This window comes from Limulus polyphemus, unplaced genomic scaffold, assembly GCF_000517525.1.
Source record: "Limulus polyphemus unplaced genomic scaffold, Limulus_polyphemus-2.1.2 Scaffold3842, whole genome shotgun sequence".
Taxonomy (NCBI): Eukaryota; Metazoa; Arthropoda; class Merostomata; order Xiphosura; family Limulidae; genus Limulus; species Limulus polyphemus.
The window spans coordinates 36,592-52,587 of NW_013669452.1; the positions used below are offsets into that span (position 1 = coordinate 36,592).

Consider the following 15,996-nt stretch of genomic DNA (forward strand, 5'->3'; position numbering starts at 1 on the left):
CCCACGACTGAAGGGGCGAGCATGTTTGCTGTGACGGGGATTCGAACCCTCAGATTGCGAGTCGAGTGCCCTAGCCACCTGGCCGTGCCGGGCCAACATACTGTTAAGAGTCGTTCACAGTTTTCATCAGTTGAACGTCTATGTTAAAGTATTACCCAACAACAACTTTGTCATATTTTGTGTAATAAACTCTATCACACCCGGATGGGTGCATTCACTTCACTGTCCTATCGATTTAAATATTATAGAAAATAAGCTTCTAATTGCTCATTTAAAACAAAAGTTCTAGGGCTTTATTGAATTTTATGCATCAGAATTTTAGGTTGATATCAGTTCACCCCGATTCTTTAAATGAAATCGTTTTTTTATATATATATGAACTTCCTGAACTTTTTCTGGCCATAATACGAAACTTTCAGCACCTTAAGTAGAAAATTCTAATAGTTTTTAACAATAGAGCGCTAACTTAACATTGTAATTTAAATACAATTGTAGTTTTATCGAGTTTTAGGCAATTCCTGTTTCTCAACCTCCATTACGATGGTGTGACGTACTTGCCTATAACTCAGTTTCGAGAAGGTACAGGCTAGAAACTAATAAATCTAAACATGAAATGAGAGCTTTATATATATATATATTTTTTTTTTGTTATTCCAACTGAATAGGCTAATATGGCTTCCATTTCAAATACAGATCGAAACAAAATGACAAAAGCTTAGCTTGGTGATATGCTTCTAGATGATAAGATGTTTTCAACAACTTCCACCACAGATACAGTTCTAATTCTTCGTTCTAAAACTTTGCTTTATCATTTTATACGTCATTTTAATTATGATGTTGTAGTAAGGTCTTCAAAAAATATATTTCAGGACTAGATGAGGTAGAGTTAGTTAAATTATTATGCACTGAACCGTATCAAATTTCGTTTCGTCGACAAGGTCGTTGTGTTAATTATAATTATATATATATATATATATAGGCCTTGTCGTCCTAAGTAACTGTTTGAATGAACAAAGATGATCACTAGGAGAAATATATATATAAATTAGTATACAACAGGTTTAAAACTTATTACATCAAATGGAACCTTCTGATTATCAATTTTAAAATTTTGACTTGTTTGTATGATTAAAACAATTATTTTTATTGTATACCAATGATCGTAAACACAGTGAAACTGCGTGCTGTGTTTTACAAATCAAAACAAGGGCAAAATGTACAGTTTTATAACATAAGAACTTTATAGGAAAGTTCAAAAATGTAGGAAGACATAAAAATCAATAATTAAAATATACAAGAAAGATAAGCATTTTAATTATTTCTTAATAAAACATTTCACACTGAAATATGATGAAAATTTCAAACAAATACCATATATCAAAAATAACTATTTATTTGTCGAAGACAAATTATTCTCTAGAAAAAAGTTTCGTCTAACCGTTTTCTATTATCGTGAAAATAGCAAGAAATCTGACAAAGGCTGTTTACCTTATCTGCATTTATGTCTATAACTGTTGTTATTTTGGAACGACTTGGGTAATTTTGGGTTAAATTATTTCATTTGTTGTTGTCTGTACTGTTGAAATTGACATTTTTAGTTCATATTAATAAAAGTTTCAAGAAGCATGACCTTGAAATGAATCTTGAATGAGCTCAATTATATTACACCTCATTCCTTACCTCTAACAATTATCTTCGTATATCTCTTCATTTCTGAATCACCTGGTATATAGAAATTGTCAGTATCGCAGTCATTTGACTTACCATTGTAAAATGTTTTTCATTGCCCACCAATGACAAAACTAAATGGCAAAGTTACTAATTCAAAGTTAATTAACGTCAACAAGTGATTTTCTTATGAAAATTGTCATTAAAAATGGAGATTTCTAGCAGAATTCAGAAGGAATGAAACTGCTAAAAAACAAAGTAACGTACGGGTAGAGTAAATTATTGGGATTAAATAGGATAGCATACAACCAGAAGACCTGTTTACTAGCATCACTTACGAGGCAGCCGACCTCCCATGGGATTGTGATCTTCTACTCAACTCAACTGATTTATGCTTTGTTTCCACCTATGTTAGATAAAATAAACTGCTAAAGGCAGAATTTCGCTTTGGTTTGAATTTCTCTTCTTGAAAAAAAACTAACTGTTAAAGGCATGATTTATACTTTGTTTTGACTTTCTATTCTGAATAAAGTAGGAAATGTTAGTAGGCAAGATTTATGTTTTGTGTCAGTCATCGTCTTTGGGTGAAAAAGGATATTAATAATCAGCAGAGTTGATAACCTGAGACCAATCTACTTTAAAGAACTGAGCCAAAACTAAAAATAAAGTAATAATCGACCAATTTAAAAAGAAAAAGACACCCAATTACAGATTTAGTGGTTACAAAATGCAGAAGAATACAGATATAACACACACACACATATATATATATATAGTGATTACCAAGTACACATGTATAACAGATACATTGGCTAACCAATACTGAAATCTCGACAAAAGCCCTGCAACTTAGTTTCCGTTGCAAAGGTCTCCATTGTAAGGTTTTCATGTCATAAGCATACCATTCCTCTGTACAGGCATTCCATATTACATTTAGTGTATGATGACGGCTGTTTCCCAACACCTACTTCGCCAGTCTGATCTCAAAGAAATCCATAGTGTTGCATCCGGTGAATTTGTCAGTATCTTTTTGGATGGAATAGCATAAAACCAGTCTTATTCTCCAGCTGCTTGGGGTATGTAACAATAGAACAGATATATTGTGGAAGTGATGTGTGTACACGTGACTTGCGTGTGACACTTTTCTAGACGACGATTCTTTTTGATTATGTTGTGTACTGTTGCTTGGCGCTCGTGGACGGCTTTTTGCCACTGAGCTGTGTGTTCATTGATTCTCACCTGTCACAAGATGCTGCACTTTACTTAATATGGTTGGGGTACGACTTTTTGCAGATCTTTTTCTAAATTATCTTGGTACCCCAAGCTGATCCATATCCTATTGTAATACCGTTACGTATAAAGAACATATCCAGCTTGGAAATTAGGAAACCCCCGATCTGAATACATGTTTATGATTTAAGCATATGAATATTTTACGTCAGTATAAGCTATTATATACCCTTCACAAAAATGATCAATATACGGTTGTATCACCCTACCTATGAAATGCTAACCAATATCAAAATATAGTTCTAATCCCTTCCCTTCCACCGCGACTTTAGATTGGGTGTATTTGTAAACATGACTTGCTGATTTCATATTCAAAATCGTTTTAGTATAACACATTTAACCTTCTGTATAACAAGCAAAGTGTTTATAAAATGCAGAAGGATACAGCAGTTGGGGCAGTCTTGTGATGCCAGACTAAAGAAACACGACTGAAAGTGAAGTATGTTAAATCAGCATTCACAATCTGCCATAAAGGAACAAGAATTTCTAGGAATAGTTAAATGGTGAAGTACGAGGGATGTCCAAACTGCGTATGAGTTGATGGTGAATGAATAAAAAGCAATAAATAACCCCCATACTAGCAGTTCCACCAAATGCAGTGTTTAAATCGTATATATAGTAAACAAAGGCAACACAGCAAGTGTAAGCACCTTCGAGGAAATAACGTGTGCAAACAACACCTGCAAATTAGTTTGTCTGACTACTGTTTTGTTTCCCAAATATTCACATCTGGAGCTGCTATCCCCCCACAGATGATTTACCACTTAACTGATATAGCATCCTTTGTTAGTCCTGGTTTCTTTATCCAATTTATAATCGCTTTTTTAAACTCTATTCTAACCAAAGAAATCAAATTCCTGATTCGTAAAAAAAATAATTTTTAGTATAGAATTAAGATTGTATTCAAGGAATTTATTAAAAATTCAATGAACGTGGACTTGTGATTCAGGGATAAATTTCAGAGTTTATAATGTTATACGTTAGGGTTCACTTTCCGCGGCAGACAGAGCGCTATAGATCGTACAGCTTTTGCATTCAAACAGAAACATACTTAACTTTTTTATACATTTGATTGTGAAATCCTCAGATTTTTATTTTTGAGTATCGGTTTCAGATTTTTATGAGTTTTGCACCTTCCTTGTGGCTCTGGTTTTGAACAGTAAACCCATTATTATTCTTTCACAACTATAGTTCTGGGTTTGTCACTTTTTCCGCCAGTCTAGACCTTTTAGTTTTTTTTTTCCCATTTGTCTACTGACGTTGCAGCTCTCGAATGATTACCGAACTGACACTCATGTGGAAAGATAGAACTGTCACCTAAGTTTGCCTTCTTGTGAATGACCAACCATAAAAAAAAAACAACATTCCAAGTAAATTTTGTTTTAAAATGAATTCTAATCTTCTCATCAAGTTGATCAGTATATCTTGAAAATATAGGTTCTAGGCTTGTCTGATCCTGCCAGGAAGACTTAGTTCTTATTTATTGCTTTTGGACTAAGTTCTATTCTGTTTTGCTGTAATATCCAGTGATCATTAGTTTCAGTTAATTTCGTTTTCATTGTGTTTCTCTATACTTCAAGCAGTCTCTGTGTTAACGTATTCGTGTTTGCACATTTAACTCAATATGGTAAGTCAAGCAATAATTAAATATTATTTTAGTATTTATGTTGTTTTTGTTGTCAATATTCACTACAGTGAACCTATATTATTGTGGACTAATGCCAGTAATTTATCATTCTGAATTGTTCAATAACCATGCTGTTTAAGGTATTAAAAAGGTACTATATTATTGTGGACTAATGCCAGTAATTTATCATTCTGAATTGTTCAATAACCATGCTGTTTAAGGTACTAAAAGTGAATATGAAGCCATTCTCACAAAGTTGTATCGGTAAATAAAAATAATATTTAAACAAATGTGAAGCGCAGTCCTTCATTCGATTCACCACTTGTCATTGAGTTATACCGGTTTCACGAAATTACACCCTTCATCAGTAATCTTTGTTTATGCTTTCTTTTGTTTATTTGCCGGGATGCATTCCACACCTCGAAAGTCACTCTGGCCAAGGGCCAAACGTAAAAAGAAGAATTACTGATGAAGGATGAAATTTCCCGAATCGGTATAACCCAGAAACGCGTGGTGAGTCAAATGAGAGACTGAAGTTCACATTTAGTTAAATATTATTTTTATTTACCAACATACTCGTGTGCGTTTCTTCTTTCATTACGGGTCATTTCAATACATCCAATTAACTAAATCTATTAAAGCTTCTGTTTTTCGAGTCAATTTACTGTATAAGGAATACCATACAGCCTCAAACTACTTAACGTCTATTTAAAGTACGTCGGGTAAAAGCCAGAAAATCCAAGGCTAATTAATCACGATCAACTAAAAGGTATTCTTTATTTAACTACTTCCCAGCTATATATGGTAAAAACACTGGGTGGACGAATTTTTGCATTCTTATTTTCCTTCAGACTTCATTTGTATTCAAATCACACACTTGTTTCTTTTAATGAATGCGTAATTGCCTATTAAACGATGCTGTACAACTCCTAATGTTCTTGGACATCTCCTCTTTATGAAACGTACGTGTATTAAATGAATTAGCCAGATTGTATGCGTATCTATAGAAAAGTGAATCTGCCGTTTATTATCCCTATACCACGTACAGTACATACAAGCGTGCATTATACATTGCATAGAATAATTAAAAGGTAATCAACATTTCTATTACTGAAATGCCTATGCTCTCTCTCTATATATAGTGATTTCACATGATCTTGTCTCAGTTGTCAGCAATGGTTCTTCGAAAGCTTATAACGTTAAAGATCAAGTTTCCACACCCACGGTGGGCAAAGCACAGGTAGCCCATTGTGTAGCTTTGTACTTAACAACAAACAAACAATTGTTAATTGATATAAATCACAGAGTTTAAAGTGCTCCAAGCTGCCCTTCGAGTTAGACCTAAAACAAGAAGACACTTTGATATTTCGCTCATGGGAGGAACCATCAACGAATATAAGTCAGTGAAATCCCAACAAGCTCTTGTGACTTGACCACAAGTGTCGTAAGCAGAGATTGGAAACGCTTCAAATCTAGTGGTAATGTTTTTAAGGTGTCTGTAAAAGGTAAACTATGATACACAACGGAAACAACGGCCACTATCAGTCGAATCAGAATAACTACGCTGAGATTAACTCAATGTACTTTCAGTATGCCAATACAATGTATTCTGCTCAGAGCGAAGTCAATAAGATACCTTTTGCTTACAAATAAGACAATAAGATGTATTCCACTTAGAGCCAAGTCAATAAGATGTGTTCCGTTCAGAACCACGTATAATACAGATCATCTGCAATGGTACCAAGAACACATCCAAAGAACCAACGACATGTGTAACAACATTATTTTTTATAGCTGAGTAGTACTTTACTTTGTAGTTGAATAACTTATCTTAAAGAACTTTGGAACTAGAAACCAACAACACTTTCAAACAGGCACGTGGCGCATATGATGGAGAAGGAAAAAAATATATGGCCAGAAATAAACATTGTGAAAAGCGCCGACTTCTGTATTTTGCAGAATGGTACCACTAATACCACATGTGATAGAAAACAAGCCCTACGTCTTCTTACGCTGCTATATGCTGGTGCAACTGGTCCTGACATCAACTTAATGGATGCCAATACACGTCCCCATCATGGTAAGCTGATCTAAACACCTCGAAATTCGCCGAGTGAGTGGCTTGCATACTCACCGACTTCAATCCCATCAGCAATAATCTAATGTGTTCTTAAAAGATACTTTTCATCCTGTCAAGTGGCTCCAAACCCTAAAGGTGCCATGGAAACAGCTCATTCGGAGGAAGAATCGAAGATAATTCAACACTGGTTTTAAGCATGCAGCATTGTTGCCAGCACTGTTGCTCTTGCTGTTCTGGGTAACCATAAATCGTACTGAACTGAAATGTCATGAACTATACAAACGTCAATCCTACCTTTACCAGCATTGACTGAATGATCACTCACTAACTTAACACATGACATATCATTAGATGATCAAGATTATGTCATATCGGTACTTTTGGCATTCATAATTGTTTGTGCAGTATAGGTAAATATCATGCCTCAAATGAATACCTTCTTTCCTTTTACATGATAACAAGTTCTTAAAAGAAGTCTGTTTGTTTGTTTTTAATTATGCACAAAGCTACACAAGGGCTATCTGTGCTCTGCCCACCACGGGTATCGAAACCTGGTTTCTAGCGTTGTAAGTCCGCAGACATACCGCTAAGCCACTGGGGGGTCCTAAAAGAAGTCATGTTCTAAATACATCCATGTCAAATTAGAACTACCTTTCAGTGTGTGAAGAAGGTGTATAATTTTTTTTACGGTCTTTCTCAGTACAATATTTTCAAGTTAAATTTAACATAGATGCCTGTGATCGATTTAATCTTTTTAAATTATAACTCATAACTCCGTACCAAATGTTGTAACTCTATCTAGTAGTGAAACGATAATCAAAACAGTTATCAATTGTAAGACTCTAAAGGCTTAACTCTTTTTTTTTAACGTTGAAAGGCGTACAAATGAAAAGTGCATCAATGGTTGCACAATGCACTAGTATTTTGGATGGAAACCCTTCACTCTACATGTAGTATTACACCTTGTTTTCATGCTGTTTATAAGTGCGGGGTTGTGGAATACTGCTCCCAATATTATGTGTTATTCACCACAATTTATACAAGTTGTTTGATCATTTATTAACCTTCTCAGTTTTACATAAGCCCATAGAGCATCAGGAATGTTCGTATCGAGCGTTTCATCTGCCTCTTTACCGTCTATATATCATTTCACTTCATTTACTGTATATTTAGTGTTAATTGCTTACTGGAAGATGAATCCCTGTCGAATGAGTCGTGTTTCTCAGATAATGTAATTATGAAACAGAATTTGCATGTACTTGTTAGCAATCAGGGTGCAAAAAACTTTGTGTATATCTCCAACGCAGTTTGCTAAGATGCAACCCTACTTCACTCTAATGTGTATTTTATTGTTCTCGAGGAAGCATTCACACCTGTATTTACAGTTAAGTGTCTTCTACCTGTTACACCTGAGACACTTAACATTTTCTTATTTTGAGAGTTTCGGTTTTATATATTGACCACTTCTATTATTAAGAATGCCAGTCTCACGTACCCTCAGAGTCTTACATACAACTCCTACTGAAACATGTAGTCTTACATACAACTCCTACTGAAACATGGAGTCTTACATACAACTCCTACTGAAACATGGAGTCTTACATACAACTCCTACTGAACCATGGAGTCTTACATACAACTCCTACTGAACCATGGAGTCTTACATACAACTCCTACTGAACCATGGAGTCTTACATACAACTCCTACTGAACCATGGAGTCTTACATACAACTCCTACTGAACCATGTAGTCTTACATACAACTCCTACTGAACCATGTAGTCTTACATACAACTCCTACTGAAACATGGAGTCTTACATACAACTCCTACTGAAACATGTAGTCTTGCATACAACTCCTACTGAAACATGGAGTCTTGCATACAACTCCTACTGAAACATGTAGTCTTGCATACAACTCCTACTGAAACATGTAGTCTTGCATACAACTCCTACTGAAACATGTAGTGTTACATACATCTCCTACTGAAACATGTAGTGTTACATACATCTCCTACTGAAACATGGAGTCTTACATACAACTCCTACTGAAACATGTAGTCTTACATACAACTCCTACTGAAACATGTAGTCTTACATACAACTCCTACTGAAACATGTAGTGTTACATAAATCTCCTACTGAAACATGGAGTCTTACCGCTATCTGTTTTTCCTTGACCAGTCAAAACTTTGATAGTTCAGTTCTGAAAGCTATGGTTAAATTCACATTAGCGACACTGCTAATAGTGGACATAGTATGACTGCCTTCACATTTATAGGCTTTATACTGACGTGTTACTTTCTGATTGGTTGGTTGTAAACTATCAACATGTGATTGGACTCTGATGCGATTCATTTTCACACGATAAGGGGGTGTCATTCCCTTAATATTTGCCTTTTGTATTCTTTCGTCCTCAGTGTTTGCATCATTTCTAGTCCTGTCTATCTTATATAAGATATATGTAACTAATTCGAAAGTGATCGTTAACAACTTTTAAATTCAGAAAAAGTGTCGGTGATAACAAATACAAAAGACCAAACATTGACAAGAAAAAAATAGTATGGTGGCGTTTCAGACAGTATTCTTAATACATAGGGTTGAGTATGTTATATTAAAACGATTTTGAATATGCAAATCAGTAAGTCGCGTGACCAATAATAGCCGATAAATTAATTTCTTTTGGAAATGGTATGTAATAGTCCATTCTGACGTAAAACATTCATACAATCAAATCTAAAGATGTGTTCAGATCGGAAATTAAGAATTTCCAAGACGTGGATATCCATTATACTTAATGACATTGAAAACCAAAGAAATATGGATCATCTTAGAGCATAAGGACCATCCAGAAATAGACTTGCAACAAGCTGTATCCCAGCTGTGGTAAGTAAAGTGCGACATGTTATAATATATGAGAATATACGAACACAATTGTAATGGCAAAGGCTGTCCACGTTTTCTGATGCAACAATGCGCAACATAACAAAGAAAAATATCTGTCTGGAAAAGCTACACAAGTCACGTGTACACAAGCTGCTTTCACAACATATTTATTCAATCATCGCATACCACAAACAGTGAAAGAATGAAACAGGTATTGATGATATTCTATATAAAGAAATATAGGTTAAGTGCCTGGTCACATTGTCTATAGATTTCTGTGTAATGAAACTGTTGAAATCGGCACTGGGAAACCGTCGTTCTCGTACACTAGATGGCATATATCAAAATATGTGAAATAAAGGATGTGCTTCGGACATGACAGCCTTAGGATTGAGACACTTTTAATGGAAACTACGCTGCAGGGCTATTGTCAAGATACACAGTCGTCAGACAGAGCATGATTGGACGTTACGAAGTTAACAGTAACGAAGCGGTGATACTCCCAAATCGATCTGACATAACGTACTCAAACTTTGTAATCTACATTATAAATATTAAAAACAGAGGTCACCCGAAAAGTAACCATAATATATTTTCAAGCAGTATTTTCCCTTGGTTTCTTTGCTATCTTCATACAGGTGAAACTTAATGTCACATTAACATCACAAACTGGACTTTTAAATTAAGTGTCACATTAATATGATAAACTTGTATGACCTGACTTTTCAAATTAGTGTTACATTAACATCACAAACGTGTATGACTGGAAATTTAAATTTTGATCCTCCCAAAAAACAGAAGCAACTGAAACGTTGACTACTTAATGTATTTGTATTACATTCACACAGAAAAATCTAATCACTAATGTTTTCACTTCTCAGTTTTTCTTAATCTATATGTTACATTAAAAAAATTGAGAAAGAAAGAAAAATCCGTTTATAAACACACTAACGAAAGAATATATATATATATATACAAAATTTTACCAGTATTCTTCGGTTTTACAATAAGAAAAACACAGGGTGAGGCACAATTATGTATCCACCCGAAATATTGTCCGCTTTGGGCCATATTTCTATATGTTACTTTTAGAGGCATATAAATGCAAGTTCCAAGCAAATTTTGTCTCTATAGGAATGTACCCTCCACATGTTTCCTGACATGTAGTATTGTTCACTGAAGTATTTCATGAATGTGGTCTGTGCCTCGACGACGGAGCCAGTCTTCTTAAAACAGTGACGAGTTTCTTCTGTTGCTGCAGTGTCAGTACACGAGTATCTTCTGTTGTTGCAGTGTCAGTACACGAGTAGCTTCTTTTGCTGCAGTGTCAGTACACGAGTATCTTCTGTTGCTGCAGTGCCAGTACACGAGCATCTTCTGTTGTTGCAGTGTCAGTACACGAGTATCTTATGTTGCTGCAGTGTCAGTACACGAGCATCTTCTGTTGTTGCAATGTCAGTACACGAGTATCTACTGTTGCTGCAGTGTCAGTACACGAGTATCTTCTGTTGCTACAGTGTCAGTACACGAATATCTTCTGATTCTGTAGTGTCAGTACACGAGTATCTTCTGTTGCTGCAGTGTCAGTACACGAGTATCTTCTGTTGCTGCAGTGTCAGTACACGAGCATCTTCTGTTGTTGCAGTGTCAGTACACGAGTATCTTCTGTTGCTGCAGTGTCAGTACACGAGTTTCTTCTGATGCTGCAGTGTCAGTACACGAGTATTACCTGTTGCTGCAGTGTCAGTACACGAGTATCTTCTGTTGCTGCAGTGTCAGTACACGAGTATCTTCTGATGCTGCAGTGTCAGTACACGAGTTTCTTCTGTGCTGCAGTGTCAGTACACGAGTTACTTCTGTTGCTGCAGTGTCAGTACACGAGTTTCTTCTGATACTGCAGTGTCAGTACACGAGTATTATCTGTTGCTGCAGTGTCAGTACACGAGTTTCTTCTGATGGTGCAGTGTCAGTACACGAGTACCCTATGTTGCTGCAGTGTCAGTACACGAGTATCTTCTGTTGCTGCAGTGTCAGTACCCGAGTATCTTCTGTTGCTGCAGTGTCAGTACACGAGTATCTTCTGTTGCTACAGTGTCAGTACACGAGTATCTTCTGTTGTTGCAGTATCAGTACACGAGTATCTTCTGCTGCTGTAGTGTCAGTACACGAGTATCTTTTGTTACTGCAGTGTCAGTACACGAGTTTCTTCTGTTGCTGCAGTGTCAGTACCCGAGTATCTTCTGTTGCTGCAGTGTCAGTACACGAGTTTCTTCTGCTGCTGCAGTGTCAGTACACTAGTATCTTCTGTTGCTGCAGTGTCAGTACACTTACCATTTTTCCCCACCAGTGACTACAGAAAACACGAGAGTTTGAAAAACTTGCATTTATATACCTACCTGGACAAGTAACATATCCGAATCGGGCATTATTTCAGGTGGGTACATCATTATGCCCCACCCTTTATATCATACTACGTCACGCATAACAAAGTTAAACAACAGTGCGTCAAATATTCGTCTCACAGAAAGAAAAAGTATACTGCATTTTTAACAACAGTGCATGAAAAAACCAGTTCATAGTATGTAATATATATCACCAAGTATACTGTATTAGAGGTGCTTATTGCATCATAAATGTATCGTGTAACAGCTCTACCGCTTGTTGTAATTTACTCTAAACTAGATTTAAAGCATTAACAGTTGATAAGATCCGGAATAAAAGCAGCAAAGGCAGAGAGCTTATGCGCATGTGAGCTAACTGGCCACGTCAGAGGCCACTAGCATTCAGGTAGAGCCGTCCATAATTATGAACAATGAAAGCAGCCAGCTAACGGCATCCGTTTCCTCGAGGGTTTTACTTGACTCTTTGAACTAAATGAGGTGATTAACTGTCACTTTTATAATGCGCCTAAAGCTGTAAATACGAAGCGTGTTCAGTGATGTCACGTGTCGAGCCCTGGACCCTGAATAAGCAGCCCAACATGCTAATCAAAAGGCTTGATTGGTTCCTTACACTAAAGACACGCAATCAAGTTTAGAAGTTTGTTAATTTAATATTTTGATCAGCATTATGTGCTACATATTCTGCTTTTATGCAAATTGACGGCATTCCAACAGGTATTTCATTCTGAGTTAGGTATGACAAAGAACTTGAGCCAATATATTTCCAATGAAGTGGCAAGTTTGTTTGTTTGTTTGTTATGAACTTTGCGCAAAGCTACACGACCCCCCCCCCCCGGATTTTCGAAAAGAAAAAATTACTAGATATGTAAAGTGATTCTTCCATGTTATTGGAAAATGATAAAGTATTTGTATTTCGATTTCATATTTTTTTCAAACTTGAGTTGTTGTTTTTTCTGCGGCGCCCTTGACTGCAAGAATTTTTATTTTGTACTAGCAAATTAATTACATGTGTGGGTTTTTAGGTCGTTGTGCTCGTGGCGACGTTTTTTTATTAACATTTGTATATCTATTATATTCGGAAAGTCTCCTATTGGGTGAAATTATAGGTGGGGAGTTGGAAATGGATAATTAGTTTACGTGTTAATGCAGCTTTAAGAACCCTTTACATGCGATAGAACATTTTCGGAAACATACTTTTAAGCTGTCACTTGTCGTATTCAAAGTCAGGTTAAAAATTACATGTGAGATATGGCTCAAGCTCTTGCAACTGTGTAAGCACATCTCGAATTAAAGAATAAATGTCTACAGAAAGAAAGATCAAGGCTTGGTAAACGAAAAATAAAGTTTGTGAAATGAGTAATAGTAATAGTTTTTAATTAAACTCCTGGAAAAAAACTTATGACTAAGAACAAGCTTCACGTAAAAATAGTTAAAATGCAAAATTAAAAGCATAGCCAAACTTTACATAAACAAAAACGCTACATGGCATCGCAAAGCTTAACTCTGTTTTTCAGTTGCAGTTTTAACTGCTTTTACCGTCTTTGTTGTGAGTCAGATTTTCATGGACCAGAAGTGTTATACCAGTGAACTTATATCCAGAGTGTTCTTCAGCTTATTTTATGTGCTGAAAACTGTATGATTGTTTCTAGCAAGCAAACCGTGGGTCACCAGTGGGGGAGAGGATGCATTTTGGACGTGTACATAAACTACAAGTATGTAGTGCGTAGATATTATCCGGTTTATTTGTAAAACTTGGTTGAATATTTATTTCAACATAACTTATTAATCGTCGATCTCATCATAACACGTGTAGTTTTACTTGTATATATATATATTATACCTCTAAACATATCTGAGAAAGATGCACAGTAAACAGGAACGAATCCTCCTGAGAAAAACGAATACCCAGAAGAACATCGTGGCGACGCCCATGCTATAGCTGACTCTCCTGTTGTATATATTTCATGTCAACATTTTTTTTTGAATTTTTCGTCTATATTCTGGTTTAGAAACACCTACTGACAACTACGATGTAGTTGTCGCATGGAGTAGAGATACTTTGAATTCTTGTGATCCAATTTTTTCTAATTTTCAGCTACAAAGAGGTGAAATGCAAGTAGATTCGTTTCTGACTTAAAGGAGTTAAGACTCGCTGTTGACTTTTTCATTTTCATTTCTACAGCTTCTACTCTGTTGATTGTTTTTTTATTTTCCTAACTTTATTCCAGTGCAGTAATGTTTTTCTTTATTTTAACTTCACACCGAGTATTGTCCCTTTAATTCCACCTACAGCAAATTACTTTCCTCTTAATGACAAACTTTAAAGTACTAAACTTACCTTCTCCACAGGGAGAAGAATGTAATATATTTGTGTTGTCGTGCTGCTTGATTTTAATAAATAAATAATCTTTGAGGTGATGTTTTTCTACAGTTTCAAGACAGTAAGAGGTTAATATATGAAGTCATAAATTTTAACCGTATATGTTTTTAAGTTCCTTTTAAGCTCATTTTCAATTTATTTATTGTTTCAAAAAAACTTTAACTTATAGTTTAAATGATATATGTTTTCGCACAAAACTACACAATGGACTGCCTGCGCTCTGTTCGCTGCGAGAATCGAGCTCCGAATTTCATCAACATTTATTGCTGAACAGCTTCTAAACTTCACTGATGTTAAATCTTGCTATAAGTTTACCTTTAATTTTGTCTAAAGATTTTTTCGTGCGTTTTGGACGGATCCATCACACGATCTAGATGTAAACATGCCGAACAGATTAACTCACTTCAGAAATCATCTAAAGGACAATAATAAAGTAAATGATGTTTCATCTTTGGTTAGTGATTACTTTGTCTAATGTGTTTCTTTGTTTTCGTGTTTCTTGTACGGATCCATCACACGATATCATCTGATGGATCCGTACAAGAAACACGAAAACAAAAAACACATTAGACAAAGTAATCACTAACCAAAGATGAAACATCATTTACTTTATTATTGTCCTTTAGATGATTTCTGAAGTGAGTTAATCTGTTCGGCATGTCTACATCTAGATCATCTGATGGATCCGTACAAGAAACACGAAAACAAAAAACACATTAGACAAAGTAATCACTAACCAAAGATGAAACATCATTTACTTTATTATTGTCCTTTAGATGATTTCTGAAGTGAGTTAATCTGTTCGGCATGTCTACATCTAGCTAGATGTGGACACGCAGAACAGGTTAACTCAGTTCGGAAGTCTTGAAAAGAACAATAATGAAATGAATGATGTTTCGTCTTGGGCTGGTGACTCTTCAGAGTTTATCCGTTCAGGTAGAGTATATTATTCAGACTTTCTTTCCTGTGAACCTTTATACTACTGATAAAAGAAGAAGTCATTAATTTTCTCAAAGGATTGTAATATCAAACATACAACACAACATCTATTTCTTATCCTATTGGAAAATTACTTGTAATACATTATGTTTTATACTTATTTTAAAGGTATTAGAAATGTATTTAAACATATCTAATTTCAATCTGAAAGAAATTTTAATATAACTTGGATATTTACCACTCATATCTGTACTAAAGAAGTCTCCTGTAATTACTACGTCCTATTTGAATACGCATTTCTGCTACATCTCTACTACTTCTTATGTACCATCTGGTTACACATTCCACAAAACATTTAAAATATAATTAGTTGGCGTTGTTTTAGTACAAAGCTATACAATGGGCTATCTGTCGTTCACGAAAATCGGACGCCGGAATTTAGCGTTGTAACTCAGTAAGCTTACCGCTTACCCACCAGGGGACAAGATGATTAGAATTTATAATATACTTTAAATCCTGTTCGTACATGTGATGATATTTCTGTCTGAATGGATGTCTACACTGTATTTATATCCTTTTTTTAGCTAACACATCTACTCTACCTGAATGCACAATAACATTACTTTCTGTGTCCAGTCTATTTGTTTGTTTTGGAATTTCGCGCAAAGCTACATGAGGGCTATCTGCGATAGCCGTTCCTAATTTAGCAGTGTAGACTAGAGGG

At 35.4% G+C, this 15,996-nt stretch overlaps 1 long non-coding RNA gene across 1 annotated transcript in view; it reads left to right on the forward strand.

Annotated features, from left to right (window-relative positions):
- Positions 1-15,996, forward strand: part of LOC111088475 — a 22,479-nt gene that overhangs the window by 3,088 nt on the left and 3,395 nt on the right. The window contains exon 2 of the long non-coding RNA XR_002612985.1: positions 15,155-15,269. This is a non-coding gene — a long non-coding RNA (uncharacterized LOC111088475). The remainder of the gene's footprint in view (positions 1-15,154; positions 15,270-15,996) is intronic.